At 34.9% G+C, this 14,954-nt stretch overlaps 1 non-coding gene across 1 annotated transcript; it reads right to left on the bottom strand.

Moving 5' to 3' along the window:
* Window positions 1-14,353: 14,353 nt before the first annotated feature.
* Window positions 14,354-14,459, bottom strand: LOC119246886 (U6 spliceosomal RNA). The gene has a single exon (XR_005125624.1). It is a non-coding gene; the product is annotated as a U6 spliceosomal RNA (small nuclear RNA).
* Window positions 14,460-14,954: the final 495 nt, after the last annotated feature.

Genomic DNA, 14,954 nt, shown 5'->3' with positions numbered 1-14,954 from the left:
AGACATCCCCTGCTCATGGATTGGCAGAATAAACATTATTAAATGGCCATCCTACCAAAAGCAATATACAGATTCAATGCTATTCCAATCAAAATTTCAATGTCATTCTTCAAAGAAATTGAAAATTATTGATAAAATTCATATGGAATCACAAAAAACCCGAATAGCCAAAGCTCTCCTGAAAAAAAAAAAAAAGGGAATGGAGGCATCACACTCCCGGACTTCAAACTATACTACAAAGCCATAATCATCAAAACTGCATGGTATTGGAACAAGAACAGACATACAGACCAATGGAATCAAATATAAAATCCAGAAATAAACCCACAGATTTATGGTCAACTAATCTTTGACAAAGGAGCAAAGACTATGCATTGGAGCAAAAAAAGTTTGTTCAATAAATGGTGCTGGGAAAACTGGGTCGCTACATGCAAAAGAATGAATCTTGACCACTACTTCACACCATACACAAAAATCAACTCAAATTGGATTAAAGAACTAGACATAAGACCTGAAACCATAAAATATATAGAAGGAAATATAGGTGAAACACTACGTGATATGCACATCAAAGACATCTTTACAGACACACCACCTAAAGCAGTGATCGTGAAGGCAAAGATAAACAGCTGGGACTACATCAGATTAAAGAATTTCTGCACAGCAAAAGAGACAATAACAAAAACAAAGAGAAACCCCATCAACTGGTAGAACATTTTTGCACACAACACTAATGATAAAGGACTGATCACAAAAATCTGCAAAGAGCTGATGAGACTCAACAACAACAAAGAAAATAATCCAGTCAAAAAATGGGTAGAAGAGCTAAAAAGAAACTTCTCTGAAGAAGAAATGCAAATGGCTAACAGGCATATGAAAAAATGTTCAACATCACTTGTAATCAGGGAAATGGAAATCAAAACTACCATGAGATACCATCTTACACCAGTGAGAATGACACATATTAAAAAAACTAGCAACAACAAATGTTGGCGAGGTTGTGGAGAAAAAGGAACTCTTCTGCACTGTTGGTGGGAGTGCAAACTGGTCCAACCACTATGGAGAGCTGTGTGGAGATTTCTGGAACTACTAAATATAGAGCTTCCATATGATCCAGCAATTCCACTCCTAGGTATTTACCCAAAGGACACAGAAACATCAATTCCAAAGAACACCTGCACCCGTATGTTTATAGCAGCACTGTTTAAAATAGCTAAGCTTTGGAAACAACCCAAATGCCCAAAAATAGATGACTGGATCAAGAAGATGTGGTACATATACACCATGGAATATTACTCAGCATTCAAAAAAGATAAACACATGCAATTTGCAGCAACATCGATGGCGCTGGAAGGGATCATGCTCAGCGAAATAAGCCAAAAAGAAAAAGAAAAATACTGGATGGTCTCACTCATAGCAGGAATCTAGAAAACATAAATAATGGACCAAGAAAATGAATAACTATAAGAAAGTGAAAATCAGAATCAACAAAAAACTATGAAACAGAGACACTTTTGGGGGTGGGGGCGGGAGGGGAGGGATTGGGTCAGAATGGGGGGGTTGCAATTGTATGGGGAATATAAAAATAAAATTTGTTATTTTAAAAAAAAGTGAATGCTAGATTTTTGTGGTTTGAGGAAAATCTTTGGCAAAGGAGCACAGTAATGAGTTTGTAATTAGTCTAAAGTAAACAAAAATACGTAACCTCTGGAATAGTATAGAAGCAAATTATTATCATTACAGCAGATACATATATATATACACACACACACACACACACACACACACACACATATATATATATATATATATATATATATATAATTTATCTCTGTTGTGATTTCTGATTGAAAGGTCATCTTATTTTGTAACAAACTAATAGCTAAGAACATAAATATATTGTTAACTCCAGTGACTTCATCCAAGGAAAGTCACTGGGAAAACTCATTGATCTTATGCAATTCCCCATGTCCCCACCCCTGTCTTTACCTGAATACAACACAGTTCTTATTAATTTAGCAGCTAGAGGTAGCTAACGAGATTACCTTTTAGCTTGAAAATGTAGTATCATGAAATCACTGGCTCCTCAACATGTATTTATTTAGTGTCTTTAAGATCAGTCTAAATTTCTAAAATTCCTGCTACAGCAATATGTTGTCTCAGCTAGCAATAAGCTATTAATCCTTGCAGAATAGCATGTTCTCCATATCATATTTTTCTTTCTAACTTTGTGGTGATACTGTGTTCTAATAATAGTCTTTTATGTATTGGGTCATATTAAATTTTCTAGCTTTTGTTGCAATTTTAGAATGACTATGATCCCTCTCCAGACTGCAGATTTTATCAATGCCAGATCACAGATTGTTATAAGATGGTATTATTAAAATGTAGTTTCCCACTCTTTTCAAGTTTGACTATTGATTAAACCCTTGTTCCTCAAAGTGTGGTTGGTTAGCAATGCAAAATCTTGGGTCCTAGTCCAGCTGCACTGAACCAAACTATGCATTTTAGAGCACATTCATTTTTGTGTTAAAATTTGAAAAGTCAAGGTGGACCAGTGTCCTGCATATTGGTAAACAGTAAAATAAATATTATAATAAAATATTATAAGTGGGTATTTGTCGGGGTAGGATGGACATGGAGCAGGTTTTCTTATCCGGCAGGTGGGTAAAGGAGAGTCTTGGAGCCCTCGGTGGCTTTCTTAGGCTTTTATTGAGATTTACATGCATTGCAGCAACCAGGTACACGGCACACAGGGGTGCCTGGGGGCCAGAAGGAAGGCAAGGCCTCCAGGGCCCCAGCAAGTCTTCTTCTCTGGGCTCTGGCTTCTTTCGCCCTTTCTCTCTCCTGCCTCTCTCCTGCTGCTTCTTCTGCTTTTGCTTTTCTTGGTGACTATCTCAGTACTACTCCCATGGCCCACAGACTTAAACAAGATTGTTTGCAACGATGTAACAACTGCAGGTGCCCCATTAGGCAGGGCAATCCTAATGGTGGGAGGGCAGAAAAGCCTGAAAAACCATTTACCCTACAGTATTATAGATTGCATATTATTTGCATTAATTTAACTAAAACAATAAGGTTTTGAGTAATTTTTTTAAATTTCCAGTGGAACATTGAACATTGAAATGTGGAAATAAGTATCAGAAAGATGATAGATTTCCAGAAACAAGAACTTAACTTTTGCATAAGAGAAAAGTGAATGAATGATAAATGCGGTCATGGATTTTAGATATGAGATCATGTGCCCACTTCAGTTTATAAGTTGTATTACCAAATGACACTCATTTTTAAAAGTGCTACAACTACAGAATTAAAAATTAGAAGGAATGTTTCTCTTTGGATGAAATGATGATCATTTTGATAAACCACCTCAAATATATGACCAAAGGCTGTATCTTCTTTTTTTTTTGTTGTGTTCTGATTCCTACTTCCTGATATTGACTGTGATCTTTTCCTAGAGGGATTAAAATCTACAGCATGACACTGTGACACAGATGGGGAAAAGGACAAGCTTTTTATAAATAAAGATTGATTTAGAAAATTAAGTAGGTTACATAATGGATTAATAAATGGACAAAAATTTACTAAGCCATCAGTAAAATGATCTATTATTAGTTTAAAAAATAAATAGATAATTCTGATCAACCTGAAGCCCCTAATGAATTAAATGTGAGCATTGGCTCACTATAAATAAATAATCAAACAAGAACAGTGTCAAAATTATGTAGAATGTTATTTGTATTTAAAAGATGTTTAAATAGACATAGTTTAAAAATTCAGACTGTCGTGTTCCTTATTCACCATTCTTTTAATGGAATCTTATTCAAAAGACTAACTTGGGTAAGCAAATGATGAAGTATAACATTTTGTTCTGAATGTTGATGTTAAAAAAACACAAACTGTTTTAAAGTGTGAAAGCCTTCTGGATTTGCTTTGAGCCTTCAGAGACAACTGGAGTTCAGATATGTCTTATCTGTTTTATAAATAATATGATGTCATTAGATTAAAACCAATGTTATACATCATGGGTCTTCTTAGGGACCATCTAAGAAAATATATGTGGACATATTTTGATATGGAGTTCTATGGAATGATAATTGTTGAATTAGTTTTTAAAAAACTATACTCCTATGCAAATCTCTGTATTGTATGTTATCTAAGGGAAATCATTATGAGTAGCTTGAAAATTACATTACACTAATGTCATTGGAATGGTGAAAACCTATTCCTTTTTTCTTCTATTTTCTCATTCAAATATACCTATTCCTGGTGATTTTCAAGCTTTAGTTTACTCCACAATAACCTGTGAAACATGGTACAATACATAATGCTATGTCCACATATGTCTAAAGTGAGGTCTAGAAATCTCTATTTAAAAATAACAAATCCCCTAGGCAATTGTGATGCTGCATAAAATATTTTAAAAATGCAGCTTATTTTCTAGCTCTGTTAAATTTCTTTGGAGTCTAAAAAATGCATTGTGATGTCCTATGCATCAGAAATATAATAGATTTCCTGAAATATGTTTTAGTTGAGGCCATTGTATATGTTTGATAAAGAGGATCAACATTACAACAAACATTTCTAATCATCTTGAATATGTAGGAAATGGTCAAATTCATGATAAATTTTCAGGAAATTATTGTTGAGAATACTCTATACTCTTAGCACCTAATATTTTGAATCTACAAATAAATGGTAAAAAACAGTTAATGACTCAAGAATCTTGACAATAATTTCCTGATAATATTGGTGTCTACTAAGTTTCATGATGTAAACTATGAACTGCATTTTGCAAAAAAAAAAATCAACAAAACTAAGAATTCTTCAATAGTGCATTAATATAAAATCAATACCAATTGTTCAGAAACATATCAGAGGTATACTTAAGCATTTAAGTCTGCCTTTATATGCTCTCAATTTTAAGTGGCTAAGCAGTGAGAATTTTATGACTTCTTAGAGACTGTTCCACACAAAACACAAAGCTGTTGTGAAAAATTTCTTATATATTTTCATCTTATTACTCCTTTGGATTCCTCTTGCTGTTTAAACTTTACAAATAAATGTGGCCTTTTTGACTTCATTTGGTCAACAATTCCATTGAGAGTTACACATGTTTACTAGATGTTGTAAAACATTGATGGCCTGGGATATTCAGGACTAGACATTTTGCTTAGTTTTAGTTCCTAGGAAAGTTAGGGATTATATTAAAAGAAAACTTATTATTACATAATTTATTATTGAAAATCCTTGTAAAGTCCATTCATTTGGTTTTTGATCCTAGAGAACTCTGAATGCTAAAGACAAGTGGGTCTTTCTGTCTTTGTTGGTTGAATGACTTTTAGGGCCATCTAAACATCAATGACCCAGGGCCTCGCCTGGTGGCGTAGCGGTTGAGTGCTGGGCTGTAAAGCTGCCTGCAGCCTCTGCAGCGCCGGTTCGATCCCCAGCTGCTGGGCGAGGGTCCCACATGGTGCGCAGACCTCTCCTGCCGCCCGCTGCTCCCCTCAGCAGTGTACTTTGTTCCTTCTGCCTGCTCTGTTCCCCGCTCTGCCTCTGGTGAATTCTCTCACCCTCCCGCGCTTCTGACTGTACCCAGTGCTTGTATAAATAAATAAATAAATCTAAAAAAAATTGATACATAAGTTTATTATTAAAAAAATCAATGACCCATAAATTAAGCTATATATCTAGAAGTTAGAAATTTGCAATAACTTTATATTTATCCTAGAATTCCAGAGTTTTGACCAAACTCTATGTATGTGTGTGTTACTGATTTGCACATGATTTTAAGTATTTTAATTTTTGCTTGACTTGCAATAACACAGGAATATGCATGTGCAATAGAGAAAAGAGAAAGAGATTGATGACTGATTTATTGGCTGATATATGGCCAGATGTCATCTGTCCTGCCCCAGATAGCATTCTAGTGTCTGCTGATCAGAGATAGGTCCAAGTTGAAGTTGCATGTGAGCAAGCTGGAAACTTTGCTGACATCCCTCCTTACCAATGTTTTAACTGCAAAAGCCCCATTGGTCTAACTGCCCCAAGCCCCAGTAACTTAACTGCCAAAAGACAGCTTTGCCTTTATTTCCCATCAGCCTGCTGTTCAAGATGTAAGAGGGTGGAGTATGGAAAAACTCCACCTTCTATCCTGAGTTGGCTATGAGCACCACCCACTGGCTCAGAAGTTGTTCCTCACTATTCTTATTAGGCTAGTCTATACTCCTGGAATATTCATCTCATGGTTTATCATTTTCTTGAGTAAACATATCCCATTTTACTGCTTGTAAGACATAAGAAAACATTGACTTCTTAAAGATTCAAGCAAAATAGCCATATTCTATGCAATGTCTCAATTAGATATTATTAACTTTAAAATGTAACTGGGTGCTGCTTCATAGATGTTATCATTCAGCCTGAGGACAGACACATTTCAGTGTTAAATTAGGTGATCCCTTTAAAAATTATGAAATTTGGGGGATTTGAAATGATGAAATTTGGGATCTCTTAGGTATGTTATTATGATTATGATCTAGTAGCCAAATTTATTTCCCATGCCTCTCTGGGTTGTGATGCTTGAAAAAGAATATGCTACCTATTATTAAAATTGCATTCGACTTCACTGCCATATTTAGTACATCTCTTGTAAAGTACCAGAAGGGAAATGTGAATCAATGGGCTTACTGACCCTTTCTAAAGGGACATTTGTCTTGCTGGGTACCAATCAATTTATCAATGTATAGAGAGACATTTTGAAGGAAATATTGGTTGCATCAGTAAACATTCTGAGAATCATAGCCATTCCTGTGGTCTTGCCATTTTTTGACAATGCTATTGAAACAAATTGCTGAATTGAAAACTCCAATCTATTTTAACATGATATCCAATAGGTCATTGGAACAGTGAGTGATATAATATGAATTTCAAAAGCCTGTTATGATTCTTACTAATTGAGTAACAAGAAGATGACCTTACATGGTGACACTTTACCTAGAAAAAAATTAACTTCTTATAAAGCAGGATTGATTCTATTACATTTAACATATACCAGATTGATGAGATGTTTGTCAGTGTCTTGAAAAATTAGTGTGTAGTTGACTATGATGAATGCATGGTTTTCCTGCAAGGTCTTCCAAAGAGGCAATCTAGCTATGCAGTGACTTGACAACATGAATAGAATTATGACAGAAATCCATAATGCAAAGTTAAAGAGAGCCACAAAAGAGATACAGGGTAAAGTCATATTACTTAGGAATAGCAATAGCAATAAGGATATCTGGATATGAATCTGCTTAGAAAATGCATTAAAGGGAAAGGATACTATTCCTTTTCTATATTTATAGGACATAAATGTTAAAATATCTGAATAATGGTTTACATGTGATATTAGTTAAAAGGGATTTTGAATAAGTAATTATATTAGACAAATACAAATTTCAAAAAACTTGTTAGGAAAAATATCATATTTTTTAAGACCCAAAAAAGATGTTGCAATTAAGAAAAGAAGATAGACCTTGGCCCAGACAGCCCACTGACTGGAGCATCAGGGTGAGCTCACAAATGACCTGTGCCTCTGGCCATGCCCCCTGTCCAGTTAGCAGGATGGCCTGCTAACTAGAGACTGTCCTAAGGAGCATAAGGGTGAGCACCACATCAGTCTGCACCCCAGTGACATGCCAACCCAGACCTGGATAGGCTACCAATAGATAAACTGACACAATGAGCTATGGGCAAGATTCCAGCACCATCCCAGCCCCAACAAGAAACCAGTTGCTGTGCCTGCCAACTAGTAAATGGCAGAACAGTAGGAGAAAAGGACCCACACACAACAAAAGCCCCAACTACAGCAGAGAAAAAACAAAACATTGGAGAGAATGAAAAATACAAATGTCCATGCAAGTCCCCAGGGAAACAGCACACCAGAGAGAGAAAATAAATGTCCCAAACCAAACCACAAGGACATACAAGCGCTATTTTTTTTCTGTCAGACATGAAATTAAAAATTACCATAATTAAGAATATTAATGAATTGAAACAAAACAAAGAATATTTGTTTAGAAATATGCAATGAAACTCAGAAAAGCAAGTGGATGCTATGAGAAACACAATCAAGCAATAAAGGGTCAAAATTAAAACTTTAAATAAAAAATATTGAGGTTACAAGATATAGAAAGATCAATGGAGGAGATGAAAAATTCTGGAGAATGTCAAGGAAGTAGAATAAAAGAAATGGAAGACTGAATCAGTGAACTGCCATTGGAAAGGCAAATGGAGAAAGAGTGAAAATAAATAAAAAAGAGAGCTACAAAGGGGAAAAAATGAATCAACACATCAAGAATTATCTGATACCATGAGGAAAGGAAATATAAGAATCATAGGCATCCTAGAAGGAGAAGAGAAAGAGAAGGAAACTGAAAATGTATTTAAAGAAACAATGGAAGAAATCTTTCTGAACTTGAAGAATGAACTAAACATGCAAATGCAGGAAGCTAAAAGAACACCAAGCTATGTAGTGAAAGAAGTCCTAGAGAAAAACTCATAGTAGTAAAACTTGCAAGAGTCCAAGACAAGGAAAAAAATAATGAAGCTGACACTGAAAAATGGATGATCTATAAAGGAAATCTAGTTAGTGTAACATCTGACTTCTCTGAAGAAACATTATGAGCAGAAAGATAATGTAGCAAAATATACAAAATACTCCAAGATAAAAAGAGATAAAAAGTGCCAGGCAAAAATACTCTATCCTACAAAACAGTCATTCAGATAACAGGGAGAAATAAAAGCGTTCTCAGACAAATCAAACCTTAGGGAGTTTACAACCACTGAACAAGTTTTAGCAGGATAGGTCTTATTTCCTCTTTAAAGATTACTAATACTTCCGTGTGTAGTCATCTGGTCCTGGACTTTTGTTCCTTGTGAGAGGAACTGTTTCAGTTCACTTGCTTGTTATTGATTTGTTTAGGTTTTCTGTTTCTTCCTTATTCAGTCTTGGATGATTGTATAATTCTAAGAATCTGCCCATCTCATCTAAGTCACTGAACTTGTATTCATGTAAATGTTCATAGTACTATTTTATTATCCTCTGAATTTCTGCAGTCTTTGTAATTTCTCTTCCATTTTCAATCCTATTTATCTGAGTTCTCTCCTTTTTCTTAGTGAGCTTAGCTAGAGTTTTGTCAATTTTTTAAATATTTTTTTTCAAAGAACCAACTTTTGGTTTCATTCATCTTTTGAACTATCTTTTGATTTCTATTTTATTTACTTCTGCTCTAATTTTTATTATTTCCTTCCTTCAACAGGACATTTATTTGGGCTTTTTCAAGTTTCTTGATATGGGCCTATATTGCTATATATGTCCCTCTCTGTTCGGCTTTTGCTGCATCCCATATAGTCTGGAAGGTTGTATCCTCATTATCATTTGTCTGAAGGTATTTTTTTTTATTTCTTCTTTGTTTTCCTCATTAACCCAGTGCTGAAACTCATTCAAAATATTGAGAAAGAAGCACTTCCAAACACATTTTATCATGCAAATATCAAAACCAAACAAAGACAACACAAATAAAAGAAAATTACCAACAAATCTCCTTAGTGAACACATGCAAAAATCCTCAATAAAATCTTAGCAAACCAAATCAACAGTACATTAAAAAGATTATACATCATGAACAACTGCATTTATACCAAGAAGCAGAGGATAGTTTAACATCTGACAATAAGTCAGCATAATTTGCCATGTCAAGAAAAAGAAAATTTAAAACCACATGATTGTATCAATAGATGCCAAGAAAGTATTTGATAAGATTCAGTATCCATTTATGATGGAAACCTTTGAAAAACTAGGGAAAAAAATGAAACACATCTTATCATAATAAAAGCCATATATGACAAAACCGCATCTAGCATTATTCTCAATGGTGAAAAACTGAAAGCTTTTCCACTATGATCTACAACAAGACAAGGATTTCCACTCTCACCACTACTATTTACCATAATATTAAAACTTCTAGCAAGAGCAATTAAATAAGAGAAAGCTATAAATTGGGAAATAAGTAAAATTATCATTATTTGCATAAGATATGATAATATAACTAGAGAACCCCAAAAACTCCACAGAAAAAATAATTTAAAAAAATAAACTCGTTCAACAAAGTGGCAGGAGACAAAATCAACATGTAAAAAACAGTTGCCTTCCTATATGTAAACAGTGAGCTAGAAGAATAAGAAATTAAGAAAGCCACCCCATTGACAATATCAACAAAAGAGTAAATACCTGGGAATAAACCTAACAAATGAGTTGAAGACCTATACAAGAAACACTATACAATATAAAAATAGGATATGGCACAAATAAATGGAAATGTATCCCCTACTCTTAGATAGGAAGAATCAACATTGTCAAAATGGCCATGCTACCCAGAACAATTTTTAGATTCAATGCAATACCTGTGAAAATCCCAGTGGCATTCTTTAAAGAAATAGAACAAAAATTTCTGAAATTCATATGGAACCACAAAAGATCCCAAAGAGTCAAAGCTCTCTTATCTACAGCGGGAAAAAATGGTGGTATCATACGTCCAGTCTTCAAACTATATTATAAAGCCATAGTAATTAAAACAGCGCAGTACTGGAGCAAAATCAGACACACAGACCAGTCAATCATAATTGAAAGCACGGAAAGTAAACCATATATTTATGGACAGGTGATCTATGACAAAGGAGTGAAGTCTATACACTGGAATAAGGGAAACCTCTTTAATATATGGTGTTGGGAAAACTGTACTGCCACATGCAAAAGAATGAAACTGACCATTATCTCACAGTATGCATGAAAATCAACTCAAAAAGTATAAGAGACATGAACATAAGATATGAAACCACAAAACACATAGAATCATAGGTAAAACACTCCATTACATAAACTTCAGAAACATCTGTACAGATTCATCTCAGGCAGCAAGGGCAAAAAAGAGGAGTATAAACAACTGGGGCTACATTAAACTAAAAAGCTTCTGTTGTGTTTAAGAGACAGTAACCAAAATGAAGAATCACACTACTGAATGGGAGAAAATATTTCCACACAACACATCTGACAAGGGACAGATATCAAAGATGTACAAATAGCTCATACAAATCAACCAAAGGAAAACAAACAACCCAATAAAATAAATGGGCAGAAGAGCGAAGTAGTTACTTCTCCAAAGAAGACATGCAGATGGCCAATAGGTTCATGTAAAATGTTCACCATCACTTAACATCAGAGAAATGCGAATAAAAATCACAATGAGACACCATCTCACACTTGTAAGGTCGGGATCATATAAAAAGCAACCAATGAAATGAACAAACAAACCAGAAACAGCAAGTGCTGGTGAGGATATGAAGAGAAAGGAGGCCCCTTACACTGTCGGAGGTATGTAGACTGGTCCAGCCCCTGTGGAAAGAAGTGTGGAGGCTCCTCAGAAGAGTAAAAATGGATTTGCCATATAACCCAGCAATTACACTCCTAAGTATTTATCCAAAAAACGCAAAAACATTAATTCAAAAATAAACCTGAACTCCTATGTTTGTAGCTTCACTATTTACAGTAGCCAAGATATAAATACAACCTAATTGCCTCAGAACAGATGAGTCAATCAAGATGTGGAATGCATACACAAGAGAATACTACTTAGTGATCAAAAAGGATTAATTCAAGCCATTTCTCGAAATATGGATGGAACTGGAATGAATTATCCTAAGCGAAACAAGCCAGAAGGAGAAAGATAAATATATTTTATCACAAGTCGACTGGCAAGGAGAAAACAGGAAAACTTCAATTTTCCTTTCCAAGGATGGAGCTTTTGGTGATATTTAAGGATTAGGGGAACAAAAATGTGTTAAAAATGCAAATTGATGGAGTCTGATTTTTGCTGTTGTGTAACTCAAACTTGAGTCCCGAACTGCAACAAAATTTAGCACCTCTGGCTTCTGAATGTTCATTTAACCATGAGCAATATATTTTACTTCCAAACTTCTAGTTTCCTTTGTCTTGGAACCAACAATGGGCAAATCCTTCTCAGAGTTTTAGTTTACTATTTGCTGTTCTTCCTTGTCACATGGAGGACAGCAAACACTCCTCTGAGCCTGTACTCTGAAACACAACTTATGAATGTTATGAAAAAAAAATTTTTTTGCCTCATGTTTAAAATGGGCATAAGTATTTTTTTAGATTTATTTATTTATGCATACAAGAGCTGGGGTACAGACCAGAGATGTGGGGAGTGAGAGGATCCACCAGAGACAGAGTGGGGAGCAGAACAGGCAGATTGACTGAAATACACTGCTGAAGGGAGCAGCGGGCGAGACAGGAGAGGTCTGCTTCGTCATTTGGGATTCCCCCTGGCTGGCCAGGGATCAAACATGTGCTGCAGAGGCTGCAGATTGCTTCATAGTGTGGTGCTTAACCCCTTGCACCACCAGGGAGGCCTGCATAAGTATTTTTGATATGTTGTTTAACACTCACAAGCCCACCTACTGTACTAACAAGATAGGGAGAAACAGGAAAGAACCTCCTGACCACCACAATCCATTATCCCAAACTATCCATTTTTACCAGGTTTCAAAACAATGTCTTCTTGCATGGTCATTGCATTTTACTTTCATTTTTTTGCTCATTTTGAAATTCTTAGAGTTGGACAAAGATGCATATCACTTCTAGAGCAATGTAAATGTCTGCCAATTAAATCAATAGAACATAACACTCTGTAATCTGGTGTGTAGTGTGAAGGAAGATTCTTTTCCAGGGATTCTGGTTAGCCTCTACAATTTTAGGAGAATTGTGTAAATGATTTGAAATATATTGTGAATTAGCTGTGGTATGTCTGTTATCACAGTATTGGGCATGTTGATTTATAGGTAGTCATTCTTTTTTCATTGTTGATTCAATTTCTAATCATCGACTGTCTCCCCCAGTTTGCTTCAAATTAAGATTGACCTCAATCAAAAGTAGACTAGTTGAATGCCTATCTGATGTGATTTAAAGTCCAACCACATTCTAAAGTTTCTAATCCATATAAATGGTCTCATTCTCTAGGAGTTTGCTATAAGGATATATATTTTAATAATGTCATATCTTCATTATTGATTATAGCTATATCACTAGAAAATGACCCTCTATATCCTTTAATAAGTTTTGCTCTAAATTTTACTTTTGTTACATTCACAAGACCATCCTTGACACTTTTCTTTTGAGTTTGATTAATGTATCTTTATAATCAGACGAATTTCAAATTTAGATATTCCGTTTTTGAGAGCGATCACACAATTATCAGATAACATATTAGTTAGCGGAAATTAGTTTATCTAATTTACTTCTTGTTTTACTTTTGTATTGCACATAAGAACTTATTACAAATATAGTGGCTTGAAGTGGCATAAGTTCATAAGTTCCATAGCTCAGAAATCTGACAATTCACAACTTTTAGTCTGCTGAGGGTCTCACAAGACTGACATTCTGGTACCTGCTAGGTTGAGTTCTTTTTTTTTTTTTTTTTTTTTTTGGTTGAGTTCTTATCTGAAGATTCTATGGAAGAAAATATTTCCTGTCTCATTTAGGTTGTTAGTTACATTTTATTTCCTTGCAATTGTAGGATTGAACACCATTTCCTTGTTAATTGTCATTTGGGAACTTTTTTTCCTGAAGTCTTCCTACCCTCCTTCTCCATAGTTTCCTTTGTCTTGGAACCAAAAACCCTTCTCATGGTTTTAGTCAACCATTTGCTCTTCTTCCTCTTGTACTCTCAGCTCGATAAAGTTCTCAGCGTTTAAGAGCTCATATGATTAGAATATACCTAGTAAGATAGTCTTAACTTATTTTTAATTGTTTATTTTTTATATTACTGCTCATTTTTTAAACAATATTTGCTTTCCCCCACCCCCTCAGGTGTAGTCCCCATAGAATTTCCTTCGCCAATGCACCCATGCACCATCATCTCAGTCCCCTGTACTCCTCCCTCCCTCCCTCTGATCCCTCTCCCTCCTCCTCCCCTGCAGGATGTCTCTGATTTATAATTGTCTGGTTTTGCTTTGTTGTGTTTCATACTGTTATTATTTTTTTTAATTTTATACATATTTTACATCATTTTTCATTTTTGCACAACGTATGCATTTTCATCTTGGTTACAGTCCCCATACAATTCCCACCCCCTTTGCCTTGATCCCACTCCCCCCCCATTGTGTCTCTGGTTTATAGTTGCTTGTTGATTTTGATTTTTTTTTACTTTATTATATTTAGTCTTTTTCCTGGACCCTTATTTAGGTTTTCTAAATTCCTGCTATGAGTGAGACCATCTGGTTTTTTTCTTTTTCTTTCAAAAATATGGAAGGCTTCACGAATTTGCATGTCATCCTTGCATGGGGCCATGATAATCTTCTCTGTATCATTCCAGTTTTAGTATATGTGCTGTCAAAGCAAACACAGTTATTATTTTTTTACACTGATGGCTATACACAATGGAATATTATGCAGCAATCAAAAAGATAAACTCATGCCATTCACAGCAACATGGATAGAGCTAGAAGAAATTATGTGCAGTGAAATAAGTCAGAAGGAAAAGAAAAAATATTGGATGGTTTCACTTATAGCAGGAATATAGGGGAACCAAATAAGTCAAGTTTTTTTTTTGTTTTTTTTTTTGTTTTAAGAAACAAGGGTCTTCTAAAGAGAATATGGAACTCTGTTTTTGAGTAGAATAAGAAATATGAACAATTTCTGGGATATAAATTGATTGTGAGTTTTTGTTTGTAGTATAACATGCAGAGATTGTGGTGAGGGATATAGAATACTTAAAGGACACAGTGTAATTGCCAGGCAGATGGGTAAGACAAGCAAGTTGCAAAGTGTATAGTGGAGACCACATTAAAAGTTTCTACTTTACTATCAGGAAGATATGGTGTATATATACACAATAGAA

This window comes from Talpa occidentalis, unplaced genomic scaffold, assembly GCF_014898055.3.
Source record: "Talpa occidentalis isolate TD23 unplaced genomic scaffold, MPIMG_talOcc4v2.1 talOcc4.15, whole genome shotgun sequence".
Taxonomy (NCBI): Eukaryota; Metazoa; Chordata; class Mammalia; order Eulipotyphla; family Talpidae; genus Talpa; species Talpa occidentalis.
Note: the sequence above shows the minus strand (reverse complement) of the source record. Positions and strands in the feature narration are given on the sequence as shown.